Raw genomic sequence first — 21075 nt, forward strand, 5'->3', positions numbered from 1 at the left:
GACTAGGCAACCCAGAAGCTAGTGTCCAAGAGTTCTGTAATTCTCATTTTCAAATGATCCAACTTTGCTTTAGAACCCTAATGATGCATTCTCTGATATCTCTATTGGTGCCTCCCACAGGTATTCTCCTACAGTTACAGTGGTATCTGCTTCTGTGTGGCCCTATAAGCACAGAACTTAACTTCCACTTGCCCAATATGCTCTCCTCAAAATCCAGAGAGCCTGTTAGAAACCTGTTGATTCCTTCTTGGTGATGGGTGGTGTGCAATGCAGTGATTCTTACTTCATGTTGAATGGAAAATTCTTTCACTGCCAGAGCACTACATCCAAGGATTTGGAAAGGTACGGGAGGTTTCTTGACTTTTGTTAGATCTGTCTCCAAACCTCAAGAATATGTGTGTGTGTTACTAAAATTTCCAACACCCTTATCACTTCTTAGACACTCAGTCTAACTACCATGTTCTCATCAATATAGGGGCCAGAACAATTTCTGAGGAGTGTGAGGGTTGTCGATGTGGTTCAAACCCTGTGTACTGCAATATGGTGGGGAAAGGGAAGTTAACACAGACATGAAGACAATTTATACACTCATGTTCTTAGCCAATTAAAAAGAATGTGGACTATGCCTGATATTAATTTTTAGTAAGATTGCAAAATAATTCAATTACCAGATCAAGGACCATACATAATACATATAAGCCTTTATTAATCAGCTCTAACAAAAATACCATAATTGGTTTTACTGTTACATTTGAGGTGACTTCCTGGTTGCGTTTATAACACTATGCAGTTATGCTCTGTAGTCCTTTCCTTACTTGATTTTCAAACCAGGACTTTGAACATCCAATTGGAAAAAGCTGAAAAAGAAACATACCAAAAATAATTACAAGTCTCCTCAGCTGTGACTCCTCCAAGCCAGTGTGTTGCAACAATTATTCCCACCTTCCTTCTGTTATTTCACTTTCTGTCTCCAATCACTATTGTCAATTAGAGGTCTGTGTTACATCTCTGTGACGTGACCTTGCCTCCGCACAGACACCTCTGAGCTCCTCAGTGATCCTGACTCTTCTGACAGGCATAATTATTATCTTGAGACACTGTCTTTTGGACTCCTTACAGAAGTGCCTATGAACCTTCCAATCTTCCAATATGTGTGCACGGTTAGTGTGCCCCTTTCTTTTAGGACCTTAAGCAAATTATTTTTCCTCTCCTTTCAGAATATCCAGGTCAATCTACTTCATTTTTCATGGACCACACTTGTAAGAAATTTCCAAAGGCTGTCTTAAAATGTGGTAATTCTGTCCTCTAAGGTTCTTTGTTGGATAGATAATTAAATCCTGTGTAATGCTGCTCTTTTATTAACTGTTTCTTTTCAACTTTGTAGTCCAGCTTCTCTGATTCAGGAAACTCAGGACCCAAGTCTTGTTTGCATGATCCTGGTGTCTATTGGTTCAGAATTATAGGCCCCATCATTAATTTGGAATGTAGACCACTTTCTTCCTTAGCAGATTCTGGCCCTTCCCAGACTGGGTTGTGTGGAGACTTAATTCAGTGACTGGCTTGGAAGATATTATTTACACAGTGAGGAAGGATGTTTCTTTACTTCCACATCACATTCAGATAAAGAGTGATATTGACTTTGAACAGGCGAAGAATCAGCTGTAAAGATCCAGAGTTCAGAAAATGATAGGGAGATTCATGGTGTTTCGATGCATTGGTTCTGCTGTTCTCAGTCCAAGCAGAAGCCCTGGTGTAACACAGCTGCCATGGTGACAGTTGTTTTTAAAGGTTTGAGTCTCATGATCAATGTCAGGGACTGGGCCATAGCTTTCTCTGCCTCAGGCTATAGAAGCTCTGAGTCTTTTATAGTTGTCAAAATGGCTAACTTATTTTTCAAATGGTAAATAATTATAAAAAAGCCTTTTTTCCTTCTTTTTAAACCATCTAACCTTTGACCATACATTTTGATAATATTTGTGTTTGTTTGTTTTATAGAATGTCTCAGTAGATAAATCCAGCTGCTCTTTAACTTACTCTATAGTCCAGTGCCATATTTAAAGTTTGATCCTCCTGCATCAATCTCCTAAGTGCTAAGATTGTAGTTGTGTGCATCACACCAAAAATCAATATGGTAGTCCTAATAGTCTTTCTTTGTGTTTGGCACACACACAATAGTGCTTTCCATCAATGTAGCATGAGTCTTAAATGATCTTATTAATAAAATCAAACCTGAGGCCAGTTATTGGGGTGAAGGCTGGAAGATTAGAGAAGCAGAACAAGCCACAGCTTCCTCACCTCACCAGTTCCTCAGGTGATCCTGATTCCTCAGACTGGAAGCCTCTGAGTCCTCATCCAGAATGAATCTCAGCTGAACTGCTTCTTGAAAGCCTGAAAAGCTTAACCAGCTCTAGTTCCTGGTTCTCACTCTTTATATACCTTTCTGCTTTCTGCCCTCACTTCCTGGGATTAAAGGCATGAGTAACCATGCCTGGCTGTTTCCAGTGTGGCCTTGAACTCACAGAGATCCAGATGGATCTTTGCCTTAGGAATGCTAGGATTAAAGGTGTGTGCTACCACTGCCTAACCTCTATGTTTAATATTGTGGCTGTTCTGTCTCTGATCCCAGATAAGTTTATTAGAGTGCACAATATTTTGGGGAACACAATACCACCACACATCAATACTTGTATTGTTTATCTCATTCAATGTCACAAGTCACCTTCTAATTTTAGAGTCTTTGAAAATGTTAACAAACATCTGTTACCTCGAATAACTTCCTGGGTCTCTACCTCAGCATATGTCACTGGCTGGTCATGTGTCCTCCAGACCTTAATGTGGTCTTTATTAACTACTGATGGTTTACAATCTAGCTCCAAAATTATATTTTGAGTCTGTATGCTTGGACAAATCCTGGTTCTGGGAGGTAGTCACAAAATTGACACTAAATAGATTAGGGACACAGGAAGAAAAATCAAATAGGACAACTGAGCTTCTATGTCATTTCATTGGTGATATTGGCTGATTCAAGAGGAAGCATCTTTTAAGATGCGCTAAATTAAGGCAAGGGAACAGGACACTTGTAGTACACCATCTAGCAGTAATTAAGTAGATAGGTACATGGAATTCCATCTATCTGTCATCTATCTATTTACCACTTATCTATTTGTCATCTATCTATCATCTAATATTCTCTTGGTCTATTATCTATCTATGTAACTATCTTTCATCTCTATCATCTATCAACCTTTCATCTATCTATTATCTATCGATCTATCTATCATCCATCTATCTAACATCTACCTATTTATCTATCTTTCATCTATCACCTATGTGTTTATCATCTTCCAATTTTTCTACCAAATATCTATCATCTAACTAGCTCTTATTGGTGGCCTGATTGATTTAGGAATCCATTCATCTAACCATTTCCAGAATTTCTGTAACTTTCAGCACCTCTTTTTATTCTTTTCCAAGCCATAACTTAACCTTATCCTAGTACTTTTGTGATCTGAACTGCAGCTACCTCTCTAAATGCCTCTCTGTCACACAGATGTCACCTTAGAAGATAACCCACATCTTCCCACCCCATCTTCAGACCTTCTGTTACTGTTGTATCATCATTCCTAACTCTCCTTATCAGGCTATCACAATAGACATATATTAAGTTACTCTATTTTTATCTTCTAGAGTGCACTATACTTTATGTACTGTCATTTTTTTCTAATTTTAAAATTTATCCCCAGTGCCTAGAACTGTGCCTGATATGCAGAATAGACCCAGAAAGTCCTTGTGAAATAAATTGGTAAATTTATTATCTATAGATTCATAATATTAGCAGACATTGCACTGATAGTTTTTGTTAGAGATGTTTGTGGGTTCTGATTTAATAATAAGCAAGAAGCCACGGAACACTTTACATCTTCTCTGAGTTAAATTTAGCTTTAATATTAAGACAAGGCAAGCATTCTGTTTCCTAAGTGGCCTATTTCCTTCTGCACTGACATCCACTTTGGAACACCTATTGTGCTGTGAACTTTGCTCTTGTGGAAGCCATTCTTTGGCAGTACATTAACACAGAATCCCTTACAGATAAACAAAAGGACTAAAAGGGATATGCATAACTGCATTTCTTTTCAACCCTTCGCAACAAGATTTCCGTGACTTATCTGATCTCAAGATTCTCAGTACATGTGTTCTCCCCCCACCCAATGAAGCCAGTGGCTTGTACACGTTGCGTGGCAAACACCATACCACTGTACCATGAAGCTGTTAGCCTCAGCCCCAGCTTGTACTTGCCATGACCACTCTGACAGCCAGCCTTGTCTTGGCTGTTCACTTTGAAAACTGAATGCCAGAGGAAATGAAGAGAAGCAAAGTTACTAAAAAATCATTTACTCTTTGTGATCATTTGGTGTATGGTCAATCCTGCTGTGTGGAATTTTTACATTGTTCCTGTAGAGGCAAATTCAGTGCTGTGACATCAATGTCTGCTTCACCTATCATCCAAAGTCACAAGCTGCCATCATTCTTTAACATCTAAGGGATATCCTAGGGAATTGATTAATAAAGAAAATACTAGTATTTGCTAGGTTAAGTTCAGAAATAGTTCTCATAACTTGGTATTTTCAATTTTTCCATATATCTGTATTTGACCAGTTAAACTGTGTTACTAGACTGTAATCTCCATGAGGGATTGATTCACTTCTGTTTTTTACTTTTTTTTCTGAAATATCTAGAACTTTTCCTGGGTGTGTTGAACCCTTGATAAATGTCTTTGTCTATATGTGAGACAGAAACTTTCTGCTTCCTAAGTGCTGGGACAATAGTGTGAGCATCATGTTTCTTAAAAGAATTAAAATGTCTGTGTCTCCTGCTCATGCATACTTGGCTTCCCTTACAACTAACTAATCAGAATGTTGTTGGTTTTCCTTTCTACAGAGAAATAATATTAAAAAATGTATTTCTGATTTCAGAGGCTGTCAAAAGGTATCTTACTGAACTGAGAAGAAACCTCAGTCAGAAAAACACTCATCTTGCAAGCATGAGAACCCCAGTTTGATTCTCAGAACCCATGTGAAAATGCTGGGCACAGTGGCCTGCTTCTAACCCATTGCTGTGAAAATGAAGGCAGACAGACAAGTTGGTGGGCCTTTCTGTCCAGCCAGTTTAGCCTACTTGGCAGGTGTCAGACAGATAAGAAACTCTCCCTCTCAAAAACTTCGTGTATAGTGTCTGTTGTCTGAGGAACAACACATGATGTTGTCCTCTGCCCTCCCTCACACATGTATACACACACACACACACACACACACACACACACACACACACACACACACATCTTACTTTCTTCAACCATGATTTGAGATTTCAAGAAACACGAGGTTTTCATCATTTCTGAAGCTCTAGGGAAATCTGATTTCATGTCTTCAGTATGCCTGGTATTTGACTTTTTTTTTTTTTTTTACCATTAATTCATTCTCTCTATAAATGTTTGTGGAGATATATTTTATATCAAGGATTAACTTACTTAATTAAACTTTCCAATAAAATTTTCCCATTAGTCTCCCAATTCTGTTGAAATGATTTGATACTGGAATAGTAAATTCACCTACTGAATGTTACAACAAAGGCAGTGGAGGTGTTTCTGGGATTAGTGGTCAACAGAGGTGACCTCTGGAGGAAATCCAGCTGGCCCTGAAGAGTGAAGAATGAATTGGGGTTCTCCAGCAGAGCAAAATGTCCTTGGTAAAGTTCAAATGTTCCAAGTACATGAAAAACTCCATTTAGTTTTGTTTTGAAAGTCAACTATGAGGCAACACCTCTGATAACAACCAACAACAGAGGATATTCCAAAGCTAGAGACTGGCAAGACCCAAGCTGTATGGATGTGTATTGAAATTTGGACATAAGTAAGTACCCCCTAAATAAAGGAGAAGAGGGGGTCAGAACTGACTCGAAAAGTTACAAAAGCTTGCTGGCTTCAATGCGAAGGACCAGAAATAGTTTAGGAGCCTATTGAAATTCTTCCTATGAGCAGCCATGGTGAGCTGGGGCTACTGTAGTATCTGTTGAGAGAAGGAAGTCTGAGCAATGTGGAGTCTAAGAGATAGAATTCCAGAACTTACTGAAGAGTTGACTTTGGAATATAAAGGGGAGGATGCAGTCAGGAATCACTTCTGCATTTGGGTAAATGCAATCAGGACAAATGGAGGGTACACAGCAAGGTAGAAAGCACATAGCTGGATAAGATGTGGCAGAGGCAGCCACCTACTTGGTACGATCACAGAACTGTGAGTATAATGATCTGCTTAGTGAAATCTTTAGAATTTGAATCTAAAGGAGACTGTAGATCATCTTCCCAGGCCACATTTTCACAAAAAGTGCAGAAGCTTGGTGATTTAGTCCCAGTCTGTTTCTAGAAGGAAGTTGCTAGCTATTACCCTGTAGAGCTCCTTATGGACATCTCCCCGTTATCCTAACATAATCTGCTTCCTATCCCATGACTGGCTCAAAGGTCTCAGAATATTGATATTTATTAGAACTAACACTGAGCTCAGAAAATGACAGCAAACATATCATTGGAGGAAATTCTGGGGAAATCTGCAGTACATGATTGAGAAATGGCCAAGAAATATCTGTTGGGTCTTGGAATGCTAAGGAAACAGAGAGTTGGATAACAACAGAACTGCTGCTATGCAGGGCAGAGCTGCATGCAAGGGGAAAATATTGGTGGCAAAGACAGCTGAAATTCCAAGGAGTAATGCCTTCTTTAAAGATGCATAGGTAGCAGATGTCATGATAAGGAGGGAGAAAAGAGCCCCCTTTCCTGGGAAGAAAGGGAGGGGAGAGAGTAGATATAGGGCAGTACTTTGCTTTACATTGTGTCCACTAAGTACAGTTGAGTTCAGCACATGTTTTTTTTGTCTTTCTTAGATACAAACTATTAGATTCTACACTAGACACAAGCTGATAAACAATTCTCACTCTGCTACATTCTTTGATCACAGAATAAAGCATTTCTCCCAGTTTCTTCCTCTTGGAAATTAGTTCTGAGTGAAGTTGTGCTCAGTGGACCAACTTTGTGTCTGTCTCAGATACTCTCACAAAGACAATTTTCATTTAAGTGATCTGATGAATAAAGTTTTCTGATATACATTGAACAGAGCTTTGTGCAATTGTGTGTCATTGGTTCTTCAGAACCATGTTGGATAATCCTAATTCTACTGTATCTCTAGCCATAAAATAGTCTTATCCACAGAATATTATTTTAAATATTACTAGCGTTTTTCAGATAACCCATTAGCTCTGCCACACTCATCTGAGTCGTTTAAGACTTTGCCATTCTCCTAAAATAAATATCTGTGAATTAAATGGCATACTTCACATATGATTTGATGAGCTCAAAGCTCCATAAGGCTGCCTGTTGTCCATGGTAACTCTGTTATAGCTAAAGCCCTTTCCAGAAAGTTCTTGAAATTATGTTTTTATATATTCTGTAATAAACAGTTTCTTAGAAAAATATAGTACACAACATTTTCTTTGAAATAAAATATTAACACTTAGTGAAGTGAAAACATACAGTAATATGAGCAGTGATACTAAATTACCTCTAGGTACTTATACCTTAGTTTTTATGTGTTTCTAATAGCTTACCTAGAAGATATTAGTTCTATATTGAAGTGTTAAGTATTAGAATTTTGAGAGAAGTGTAGGATGGCAGAGCTGGAAAGTGCAGCAGTACTTGGAGGTGGAGTAAGGGCTGCATTTCTGAGTAAATGAGAAGATTGGGTGGGTTGTCTAGGCTGTGGGGAGATTAGTATCAGCAAGAACAGTAAATACAAGATGAACAGCTCTGAAAAATAGTTAGTTTGTAGGTGCCTCTCTGTGCTGAGAGGACATCAGCCAGGGGTGTTCGGACACTGTCTAGGATTACTATAGGGAGTAGAGAATACAGAACGTACCATTGCTGCTCATCTGGTCATAGCGGATTACAATGACCAGTGAAGATAAGAACAGAACGTGACAAAAACATTAAAATCCCAATGATGAGTCATAGCTCTTCTGGCCAAGAACTGCTCTAGCACCTTCATATCAGATGAGGGGAGAGGTTAGTGCCTGATGCCCATGGTTCTAAAACAGGAGCACTAATGATTTATTATGACATTTCATTTTCTTCTTTCTTTGTGTGGGAAATGGAGAAGCAGAACTGAGAAGTTTTTAAAACAGTTCTAGATGACTCCAGCAGAAAAGCCTGACATGCACATCCCTTTCTACAGATCTCCATTTCCAGCTGTGCTGAGCCCTGCCAGTTCCCAGCAGATCCTGCCTGGCCTGGTAATCAGTGCATGTGGTAAGTGATCGTGAGCCATGCTTTGTACAGAAAAGCATTAGCTTTGGCAGATAGCAAAAGTTAGTTCTGCCAGGACAAGAGTCTGCCCAGCTGTACTAGCATGAAGGCATTCATCATTTTCTCACCATGTCTCTGGGGCAGCCCTCTATAGGGAGATTAGCTGTAAGCCAAAAGAAGAAGAGAATGTAAGGCACCTTGTACCTTTGCAGGTTTGTCTTAGAGATAGTCTCAAAGGCTGCAGGTTTGGGTTAGCTTTTACAAAATCACAATGCTTAATCTCATTAGGGTTATCAACACTGTTATGCATTATAAACCCTCCAATCAAGGCAGTGGGAAGCAGGGTTTCTATTTAATACGAAGAGAAATGGTGGAAGTGAGCGATTGATATTAACACAATGATGGGAAAAAGTGTCCAGAGGTGCTGCTCACATATCTCATTTTACAGCATCTTAAAAATTCAATAGAAAAGACTCCACTAACAATACCACTCCACACTGCTCATTATTGTTCTCAGGCATTCCTAAAGTTCTAAATGCAAACTTCACAATAAAAATGCTCTATAAATATAGACCAGCAGTGCACACAACTGTTTTTCTCCTTTAAAAACAAAAGCATACAGTGTTAGTCATGAGTCATATAATATCACTTGAACACAATTTCTTTGCTAAATGTACATATTCATGTTTAAAAGGTTAAGCCTAAGTAAATGAAGTATAATTTGGCATTAGAAAATGTTCACAGTTAAGTGAGAAAAGGATGTGAATTCATTGAATAACCATTGCCTGTGTGATATGCGATCTTTATGACAGCTATGTTTTGCTCAACGTGTGTTTTGTATTTGTAAAAGCATTTTGGGGGAAACAGTATTTTCTTCCAAAGATCACATAAAGTTCTAAATTTTCTGATACATATTGTCTGTTATTTTTTATTTTATCAGTGGCAATTTTGGCATAAGTACATTTAGAAATGACTTTAAATGGTAGGAAGTCACTAACACAACCTCTCCCCACCACCAACCATGCCAAATAAACAGACAGATAAAACTCAAACACACTAAATATGGGCCAGCCAGGCCTTGAAGAAAGATTTTAAACTAGTTTAGAAAAGAAATTCCTTTCTGTTACACTTATATTGGAACGAGAAACAATCTACAATATTAAAAAATAACTTTCTACATTGTTTCCCTAAGACTATTACACTATATCATTATTCTGCAATAGAAAAAAAAGAAGAAAAAATGAATATGTTTTGCTTAATGATTTGATGCTAAAATACTTTATCATTACCTTTTAGTTTAACAGTCTGAATTGTAATTGATTCTAATGTTAGTAATGGACGAGAAAGGATGTTGTTAAGGAGCTGCAGAGGTGACTTTGCGGTAAAAGTGCTTCCTGCTCTTCCAGAGGACCTGAGTTTGGTTCCCAGCTCGCAGCTACCTGCAGATCCAGCTTCAGGGCACCTTCTGCCCATCAAGCTTTCCTGAGCATCCACACATACATTGCATACATATCCACAGGCAGACACATGTACACATAAATAAAAAAATTTAAAAAGAACATTGTTAGTGTTATTTTTAAAACCATTTGTGAAAAGTCTGCCTGTTTTCAAAAATTATGCTTCCATAAAATTCATTTTCAAGATGTTACACAAAATTCCTTAAAACTGTTGAGACATAAAAATTGAAACTCAGTTAAAGGGCAGTTTGATCTATAGAGTGAGTTCCAGGATAGCCAGGACTACACAGTGAAACCCTGTCTAGAAAACCCCAAACAAACAACAGACAGACAAAAGATTGAAACTCAAACTATAATATTGATAGTGGCAAGTTAAAATACAATTTATATATTCCATTTTTACAAGGCTGCAAAATGTTTTATATTATTGCATGTTGTTAATTTTCATTATTACAAAAACTGGTGCAGTATTATTATGTAGTGAGGCAATCATACCTGAACCATAAAGGACAGGTTTTTGTTTTGTTTTGTTTTGTTTTGTTTTTAAGTGGGCTTCTTTATACAGAATCTGCAAAGACATGAGCTTACATTTTCTTTCAATCCTTCAAAATGATTATTGAATCGACTCTCGTAGATAATAACGCTGCATTCTTTGAGATCTGCTCCCACTTAACAATATTCACCAGAAAAAGAAAGAAAAAAGATTAACTTTTCAAGCATAGTAAAACAGTTAAGTGCTTGGAACAGAAACAAATTATAAAAAAAAAAAATGTCTTCATTAAGACAGTTTCTGCCCAACAGCCAAGGCTTTATGATGACTCTTTCATGAACCTTAGTTTACTTTTAAAAACTCTCCTTTTTAATGTAAGAAAGCTGACAGAGAAATGATTATCTTACAAGTTTTTTTTCACTAGACACTATAAAGCTCCATCATAGCACCTTACAGTTTGAGAACTCACAGTTGAAGCTCACAGCTGAACATTGCCAGATTTTATTTTGAAATGCAGTCTGTGTCTATTGGGTGCAAACCACCTGCATGTGAGTTCAAGTCCAACAGAAAAACTTCTATTCCTTGAGGTTTTATTTGGTTAGAACAGTACAAATGTCAAATTTCAGGGGGACATAAAGCAGATCAAAGCAAGAATAATAAAATCAAGAAACGGCGGAGAAAGAGGAAAGAAGCCAGATGAAGCCTGTCATGCTTCCTGGGTGCCATCCCATCTGAGTGGTGCCTCCTTCACAGTCCTGAAGAAATGTATCTGCAGAGGAGATTCTGTGGAGAAATCTTACTGGAAATAGTTGACAGTTGATTAAATTATTTTGCCTTGGGTAGTTAGTGACTTTTTAACACGCCTTTTCTCTGCTGAATAAATAAAGAATATCCTGCTATAAATTCAATAAAGATTATCTTTGTAAGTAAAATGATGAGCCATTTTGAAAGTGATACTGTAGTAACACTCATCTGTTCCATGAGTAGACTTGACAAACGTTTTGGAGAGCTGATTCACTCCTCATGCTTATTGCTTAGAAACAATCTGAAGACTTTTGTTTGCATTCTATATACAGTTCCTATAAGACAAAAACTATTCTTTACGATTTCCATTTTACAGTGGTTTATTTTAATAAACCCCTAATGGAGCTAGGGGATGTGGTTGCTCTGTGGTACCAGTTTTCCTTGATTGTGTCAAGTTCTGGTTCTTTACATAATTCCCAACACACACACACACACACACACACACACAGAGGGGGAACACACCAAAACAACAACAAAACCCCAATCAACTAAGAACCTTCTTCATTGAACAATAGGTTCCTTAATGAACAACCTTGTAAAGTTGAGGCATCTGCGGAGAAATCTATTTATGCAGCTATGTGGGGCATAATATGCTCCCTACCCCCTCAGGACAATGGCTTAAAAATCAGTGCTTCTAACCGCAGGGGCAAAGGAGTCCTCAACTAGGGAATTCTACATAATTCATGGATGTGCTCAGAAATAGCATTTCCACACTGAAGTCAGAAGCAGCTACTGAGGAAAATGGCTTTTAAAATGGAGCCAAGACAACAACAATCCTATTGTTGCAGGTAGATTCTGACCATTGTGTGCAATGACAATGCAACATTTGTATATGTATGTTGGTTTGGGAGGGAAAATTGGGAAGACTTAAAGCACATACCACCACAAATATAGAAGTGCTTTCTAGAACCTTAGGCAGAGATTCCCCAATCCATGAAGAAGGACAACAAAAAAGCAAATTATTGCTTCATCTCTGCCCCATTTTAATTTCATAAGTGGCATTTATCTAGAAGTATTATCAGGAAGATAGTCCTTAAGGATTCTTGGGATAAATATGAACCTCCTTGCAGTCCAGGAAGTTTCCTGGCATCCTTGAATTGAGCGATGATGTGAAGAGTTACTTGTTGCTCTGCTTGTTGTGTCTACCCTAGAAATGTGAAACTGAATGGAAGTTGTGAAGAGCCTGCTAGTGAAACACTCAAATGAAAGAAGCTGTTTGCAAACCACTTGGGAAAACAATCACTCGTTGATAACAATGAGTGATTGCATTCATTTGACTTCACACTGGCACCTTGTCATGGCAAGAATGGCCCACTCACTGCCCTGGCCATGGTGAAATCACATCTACATTAACACTGGATTTAGGCATAAAACAACAACAACGACAAAGCCCAACAAAACAAAACTAAATTTCCTTTCTATTTAAAAAAATAATAACACTAAAGTAAATGTTTTTAAAAATAATTTAATGATATCTTAGGTTAAGTAATGGTTTTTTTTGAGCCAGGGTTTCTTTAACTTTCTATTATTTTTTATTATTTTTAGGAGTAAAAACACCTCACGGATTTGCATGCCATCCTTGTGCAGGGAGACAGGTTTTCTCTGTGTGTGGTCCTGGAACTCCCTCTGTAGACCAGACTGGCCTTGAATTGAGATCCACCCTAACCCCCACCCCTCCCACCACCCTAGAGTGCTAGGATTCAAGGCATGTGCCACCACTGTCAGGTTTAAGTATTATATTCTTAAAAGTACCTTTACACTAAAATTTTAAGGTTATTTAAATGAAAATATTTTAATCCATAGTTAATTATTTCTGCAGTAAGTTAGAAAGAAAACTGTTTTTAAACATTAAGAAAAATTAACTTCCTATTTCACAAAGCTCTGTGAAAATTTCCAAATTTGTAAATAAATCTTCCTATTCAAACATGAAGGTAGAAAAGGTACATGCTAAAGATATTTTTAGATGTTGAGAAACCTAAAATATTTTATATTATTGAATGATAATGCAGACTAGGTAGCAAGTATTTCTAATCAGGGTTAAGACAAACTTCTTTTATTTAACCAACAGTACATTTTAAAATGTACATACAGTGATGACAGATAAATCACAAATGAATCATAATTATTATCTTAGTAACAAAGTCCCTTAAAATGAAAACTCTTAACCTATATTTTTATTAATATCAACTATATAACTTGAAATTTTGTAGAATGGAATGGAATTTTCTGCAACAATCCCTTAATTCTTCATTTCTGTGACTTGTAGCTGAATTTTATTAATAAAATTCATTTACTTACATGACAAGCAGATACTATGTTTTGTGCTACGCTCTGGATGAACACAATAAAACAAAAGTCCCCTTTCTCATTAAGTGCATCATCTTTCTCTTAGGTCAAGATTTTTATGGTTTGAATATGGGTTGGAGAGAGAACAATTTTTACCAGTGAATTTTATTAAATAAATTTTCTTCCATACTCTCGCAAACAAAAAGATTTAAGCTTGCCATGGTCAGTTCAACAAAAAGCTTTTTAAAACAGATGTGTGTGTGTGTGTGTGTGTGTGTGTGTGTGTGTCTGTCTGTCTGTGTGGGTATGTGCCTGTGAGTGCAGGTGCCTAAGAGGCCAGAAGGGGGCATCAAATTCCCTGAAGTTGGAGTTGCAGACTGAGCTGCCTAGAGTGCATGCTGGGAACTGAACTCAGGTTCTCTACAGGAGCAGCAGAGTTCTGACCTATAGAGCCACCTCTCAGGCCCCAGGGACCTTCTCATTTTTAATTTAAATTTTTATTTTCTTTGAGGAATGAATACTGGACAGACGTACATGAATACTTGACTTCTTAATTCACACTGAGAGTTAATTTCCAATACCACCTTCCTCTAATGTGTATCTATGTGTATACAAAAATTGCAAATTAGTAGTATTCAAGTGAGAACTTTTAAAACATCCTTTAAAATTGTGTTTGTTCTTCTTCCTTTTTCCTTATAATTATCAATTTTCTATTTTTGTTTTTGTTTAATGTGGTATTACTATACTACTCTAAAAGAACCTCTGAGTGGTTAATTCAAATTAAGTCTTCCATAAAGTTATCATTTTAACCATGCCAATCCATGCCTTTCAGTGAGTTGCAGTTCTTGGGTAAAAGCCACCATGTACTCAACTGAGAATACATGAGCTGCAGGGATGTGGTCTGATCTCTTGCCTGAGCATGCTAGCTTTCTATTCTGACAGTGGCCTCTACTCACTCTGCATAGATGAGTTTATTTATGTTTGGCACACCAGAGTCCCTTACTCTCCATCCTGCCCATTGAGTATAGGCTTCTGATGACATTCTTAGAGGCTCTCTACAGTTACTGAGAAAGTGTGACATGAGAGAGAAGTTCTTTCAAGTTTCTTCTCCTTAACTTACTGTCACCCCCTGGAAACAATGATGCTGCTTTCTCCTGTGAGGCCTCATTCAAGGCTCCAAGACAGGATGGGCTGTGATCAGCTGGAGGTGCCCACTACTGGACATAGGAACAGAAAGTTTGGCATCTCAGGTAGATGCAAAATTCAGTGAGTGGCCTCCTATGATTTGCCAAATTCAGAAAATGGTTTCAGGTTTTTTGTATGTCAATTTTAACTATCTTTGGCTTAACTTTAGAAAAATAAACATATAAAATTTTATCTTAGTGGTTTTAAAAGCCAGAGATCAGCAAAGGAACAGACCCTATCTTGGACAGGTATCAACTTTCTTTTACCAAAAGCACAGAAAACATGAAGAGTGTTGATTTTGTTCTGCACCTTGGAACACTGGTTGATAACTGGCAGTATCTTAAGCCTGAGCTCAGCTCTCTGCCATGAGCAGTGTTCTGACTTTGGGTGTTTGGTTACTATTGACAAGAGAGCAAAGGCATATTGAATTAGAAATAAGTCAGTGCATTCAATAGAGAGCAGCTCCCTTTGGTTGTGGACCATTTTGATGAAGGCTGTGCATATTCCAGTGTCTGCTTACAGTGGACACACTGACAGTAGTGGACACACTGACAGTGAAGCTGGCTTTGCCTGTTGTTTGTTGGTTTTGCCCCTTTTCACCCTTTCAGCTTCGGCACTTTTTTCGTAAGATTCTCACAGAAGAGATGTTGTCTTCTTCATTTCCACATACTGACTTTTGACCCATGCTAGGACCTAAGTGTAGATGTAACCATCTTGTTAAATAAGAAACACAGAGCCAATTGCAGAGTTAAAAGCCAAGAGGTCAGAGCAATAGCTGAGAGTTGAAAACCTTACCCTTCACTGCTGCTCTGTCTTTCCTCTCCGCAACAGAGCTACTTCCTGTGTCCTGCTTTTATATAGACTTTCTGTTCTGTTTTCTCATTGGTTGTAAACACAGCCACATGACCTCCTCTTCACTGCCTGTCTGTACAGACCTCCAGGTCTTCTATGGTTGGTATTGAGATTAAAGGCGTGTTGCCATGCTGGCTGTATCCTTGAACACACAGAGATCCTGCCTAGCTCTACCTCCCAAGTGTTGGGATTAAAGGCATGTACTACCACCACCCAGCTTCTGTTCTGGCTTGCTCTGACCCCAAGGCAACTTTACTAATATACAAATAAAAGCACATTTCAGTACAAATAAAATATCACTATACCTCAGGAATCATCCAAATGTTCCCCAACTTTTAATGTTAGGAACATTTTTCACTGTAGGGAAAGGTGACAATTACTTCTTAGTGATTCTCAGTGAAGACAAGACAGCAATTAAACTCAGTCAGACCTACAAGGAATTGCTGTCTTGTCTTCATTGAGAAGCACTGGTGAGAACATCGCCTTTGGAAAGGAGCCTGCCATATAATTATATCCACACAGCTAAGGGGAGATGGGAAGTGGGCTTCACAAATCCTTTCATATGCACATAGTTCACCGTTTCTCATCAATAGCACATGTTCAGATGCATTGGCCCACAAATGTGTCTGATTATTGGCCCATCAATTTCACTCATACCAAATAAAGTAGTTCAACTTTATTATTTACATGATTCTTAAAGTATGCAGGCCATTGACCACACAAATAAACATGTGTCTTTGGATCTGTATAAAGCCTAGTGTTTATGAACAGAGATCCTTGTGTTTTTAACAATATCTGGCACATTGAAGGAAAACTCTTTGTTAAAACATGGAGCCAGTGTAATTGTGTGCTTTGTGATCTGTACTGGGCAGGAACCCCAATTTCTACTCTTCAGGCAGAAGAGTAAAAATATCTGTTGCAGAAGTTTGACATTTTCTTTGAATGATTAGGTCAGTTGGTATATCTCCACCTCACAGTTCTTAGAATCCCAGATTCCCTGTTACAAAGCAATGTGGTTCTGATTACATTGCTGAAATGCAGACATAATCCTGTGCTCTATAAGTACATCTACCTCTTATTTCCCTTTTTAACAAGCAGTGCTACCCTCTACCCCTCTCATTTACCTGCAGTGCCAGGGAAGATTGATAGTCCTATGAGTTCTGGTGAAGGAAAGAGATCATTCCTTCAAGTACAGTGTTCTGAAGTTGGGAAAAATCAGGCTGTGGAGAAAGGAATAAAGAGCTTTTCTAATGTAGGGCTGTTACTCCTCTGTTTCAGGCCTTAAATTTGTCACCAGCAAGTTTAGTTTGAAAGACAATATAATGGGCATTACAAAAGAGAAGGCGACACAACACAGACAGTCTCCATCCTGTCTGATATCATGGGCTGACTCTGATCCCTAAACTGTCTTTCCCCAGTCTACTTACAACGCAGCTTCTAATACCTTTCTCCCACTCCAGCGTTCTCCCTTGATTATTTATCCACAGACAAACCTTAAAGGACAGACGGACAGAGCTTAAACCAGACGGACAGAGCTCATTCTATTTCTGGTTCTAGCTCCTGCTAGAATCCCCAAATGCTTCTCACCACATTCTAACCAGTTCCTTTTTGTGACATTAAAAGCCTGACATGGTGTAGGCTGTGCTGTTTTGACTCAGGTTAATCATCATTACTCCTCCTGTTTCATATCACATTCTATCAAGAATGGCTTCTTTCTGGAACAGTCTGGAAAATTTTGAGCTGGCTTTTTATCTCTTCCTGAAATATTTGTTTCGTGTCTCATCACATTAGCTACTTCTCACTTGACCTTTGAGTCCTAGCTGGCCCATTGTGTCATCTCAGAAAACCCTTCCTGATACTTAAAGAAATCCTCAGAATTTTTACTTCTTTACTTCATTTTTGTTCTTCATGGTGTTTATGATTCCTGGCATTGCCTAGTTCCTTCATCAGCTTTTTAAAATTTCTATACAAAGTTATGTTCTTCCCAAGAATTTTGTGAGCCGTAGCTTGTATGTCATAGCCACCCAGCAGGAAGATTAGAAAACAAACCATTAAATTCATCTAAGGTTTTCTAGTGACCAGAAAAGGCCTATGAATTTTTCCAGAGTTTCCATTGATCACAACTAACTCAGGGTCTGTCATCTTCATTCACTTATATTCATAACTGCCTTAATTACTGCCAGAGGCCTGAATTTATTTAATTTATCTTGTATCCTAGAGACAACCTGAAACATGCTAGATATTTAATCAATGTTGACAAAATAATAGTCGTTTGGTATTTTATTTTCAATACATTGCAAGTCTTATGCTTGTATAACTAGTAACTCTGCTAAAAGAAAAAAAAAAACCAGGTTTCTTAAGGTATTAAGAGAAGAGTTAGCAAAGTCACTTGTTTCAATGTAGCAAGCATGTTAGCTTGATGTTTGAATATGAGGGACATTCAAACAAAGAGATTAAAACAATCCTGGATGTTTTTCCAGAAATCTCTTCCAAAGCATAGATTTAAGGACATGTTTATAAATTTCCTTTGCAAGGCAGAGTTAACTTTAGGTGACAGTGCAAAGGAAGGAAGATTGTCCCATTTCCAACTCTCATCCCACCCATGCCTTCCCTCCTCCTCTTTTGCAGCTTTACCTTCCTGCCTGTTGGATGTTTGCATGTGTGCTCTTTTTAGTTTCCCTTAGCGCTCGCTCCCTCCCTCCCTCACTGTCTTTCCTTCCTTTCTTTCTCCTAACTAAAGATGTGTGAGTGCCTGGAGATTGACAAGGAGGTGAGACTGATTGACCATTAAGTTCCAGGGATTCACCTGTCTCTGCTTTTCTATAAGTGGGTTTACTGGCTTTTCTTCTGGGGTGGGTTCTGGACATCAAACTCGGGTTCTCAGGCTTGCAAATTAAGACCTTAACTGACAGAGCCCTTCTGGTCCTTCCTTTCAGAGTTTCTGGGATTCAAATTTAAATCTAGTTTCCCTCATATTGTGTAAAAGTACAAAAAACTGTGTGCAGAGCAAAAACTGTGGAATTCGGGAAACAAAAAGGACAGATGGGCAGACGTTGTGTTAAGAACCAAGAGATCCTCAGAAGTTTTAAAAAGCTTTTCTGTCAAGAAGAGCAAAGGCCGTTGTAGGAGGAGAAATAAAAGAATGAGCATTTCTTTTATAACTAGAGGAGGACTGGAGGTGGCGACTGCATTTGCTCAGATGTCACAGTACCGCTGCCCCTCTTTCCTGTCTCTAGGACAGCCTAGAGCCCCACAATGAGAGTACTTGAAGGCCATGGCTACCAAATAACATTTAATTGGCAGCTGAGGACTACATTTTCAGTTGTGATGGATGAAACAGCGGCATTTATTTCCTTACCTTGTCTCAGGTCTCCATGACACCACTGCTTTTTCCTGAGACAGATAAAATTCATTGTGTGTGTGTGGCGGGGGGCAACTAAGAAAGTCACTGAGAACACCACCTCTAATCCATAGAATAGAAACAAGAGAACACAAAAATATAAACAAGAACTCCAGCTTGTTCACTTCATCTGGGGGAAGCTGAGGAGAAGGCTCCCAACTGGCCTACTGCTCTACCCTGCCTTGTACCCACCATCACAGTCTGATTTTCATTCCCTAAAATTTTAAGCAGAAAGAAAGTAATATTTTTTCCTATCTAGGAGGGTTCCCCAGTATAAGGAAATGCACCCCATTGTTTATTAATTGGAAGAAAGTGTCTCTTTCAAGGAAACATTAATTGCTATAGGTTCAATAGAGCTCACTAATGGAATACTTTCCAGCTTCACTAAAGTCATAATAGACAAAGGATTGTGCTTGCTATTATTAGCTTAATAGTATAAATTGGGGGTAATAGTATGTATCTTGCAGTGTTAGTTTAAATATGATATATTAGTGGCTTCATAGGAAATATGTGATAATTCATGATTTAAAAAATTATAGAGGTAATTAAAACTTGGTAAAAAATAATTATTGCTTATGTGTTATGTTGAGAAGCATACTTTTTCAAAATATGAAATGATTAGCCGTTCTCTAAATTCTGACTCCTGATGAGGGAAGCTCATCCAGACAGAGGCCACATTAAGTAAAATCCCTTGTGAAATGTGTTCCATTATATAAATAACAGGTTAAATATAGAACTGAAAATTCATGGGCATATTGTCAGTTAAAACATCTAGAAAATAATGAAATGGGTTAACTGCCAGGTTACTGGCTTGTTCATGAATATAATGGCAAGGAACAGCTTGTTGCTTACGAAAAACAAAAGCTTTCACATTTAAAAGTATAAAAATCTGTTTGAACTGATTAAAAAATAGCCAACATGTGCATGTTGACTGTAGCTGTCAGCCATAGATATCCTGGAAAATTCTCAATATACGTCTTTCCGTAATATTAAGAAACTGTAAATTACATTTGCTGTATTTTGTTAATATGTTTTTACTGTCACTTGATATGTGGACATCAAATTTCAACCTTTTCCTGAATTCGCCAAACTAACTTTAAGATTCTCTGAGGATAGAAATAGATTTTTTGTGTGTGTGTTTTTACTGAAATTGAAAGTAACATATTATTTTAAAATCAAAGCAAGCAAGGAAACAAAAACTCAACTTCTATGAAAAAGTGGAAAAGAGCAAACACACCCACAAACACACCTACACACACAAATACACACACACAAACACACACACAAACACACACACACACACACACACACACACACACACACACACACACACAAATCATTTTTAAGGCTCATACCCAGGAGTAATTGCTGCTTTGAAAATGATATACAGATATTTTCCTATGCAACCAACCACAGGTTCTTCCCTTATGTTGGATCACTTAGGATGCTTTCAAACTTACTATGAATTAAAATGCATCCCATGTTTTCAGTGACAGCACATATATGTTTATAATATTTTCAATGTCTTTCATCAAAGTCCAGCTTCATCCCTACACCTTTATTTTTACTGCCTTTTTTCTTTTAGACATAGTTTTCACTTTTCTAATCCTCTCTTATGTTGACTCCTCTAAATTTAGTTTGTTTGATTGTTTCCATAGCACTAACTCCCGGGGAGAAAGTCACTAAGTTAAAGGAAATTCACACAGTAAAGCTTGTTGTCCTACATTCCTTTTCTAACTGTCTTTTGGATGAGTGCTTGCACATCTGCTCTGCGTGTTGGGTGTCACCTTTCTGTTAACACCAACATCGTGGTTGTTTCCAGTTGGTGCTTATTTACTCACAGGAAATTTGCCATTTTAACCTGCCTTTGGCCATTTAGTGTTTAAGCATGACCAATTCTCACATGCATATTGACTGTGATTCTGCTGTAGGTGAGCTTAGAATAACTTCATTTTCTTTTCTGACAGTTGTTAGTCTTTTCTTGAACTGACTCATAGCAGCATTTCAAATACTAATGCTGTGGCTAGTCATTTGTGAATTCGTGTTTTTTAAATTCACTTTAAAAAATCATCATGTCCAATATACTTTGTCAAAAATGGCAAAGTGAGTGTGAGCAAAGAGGGCAGAGTATATAGAAATTAGGAAAGGGGTTTAAAAAATATCCACATTCTCTTCATATACCACTTTATATAATAGTTAAACTACAAGAAGAAAGAGTAGAATTAGAACTTTAAAACACTCCTTGTTGCTGACA

Source organism: Onychomys torridus, chromosome 6, assembly GCF_903995425.1.
Source record: "Onychomys torridus chromosome 6, mOncTor1.1, whole genome shotgun sequence".
Taxonomy (NCBI): Eukaryota; Metazoa; Chordata; class Mammalia; order Rodentia; family Cricetidae; genus Onychomys; species Onychomys torridus.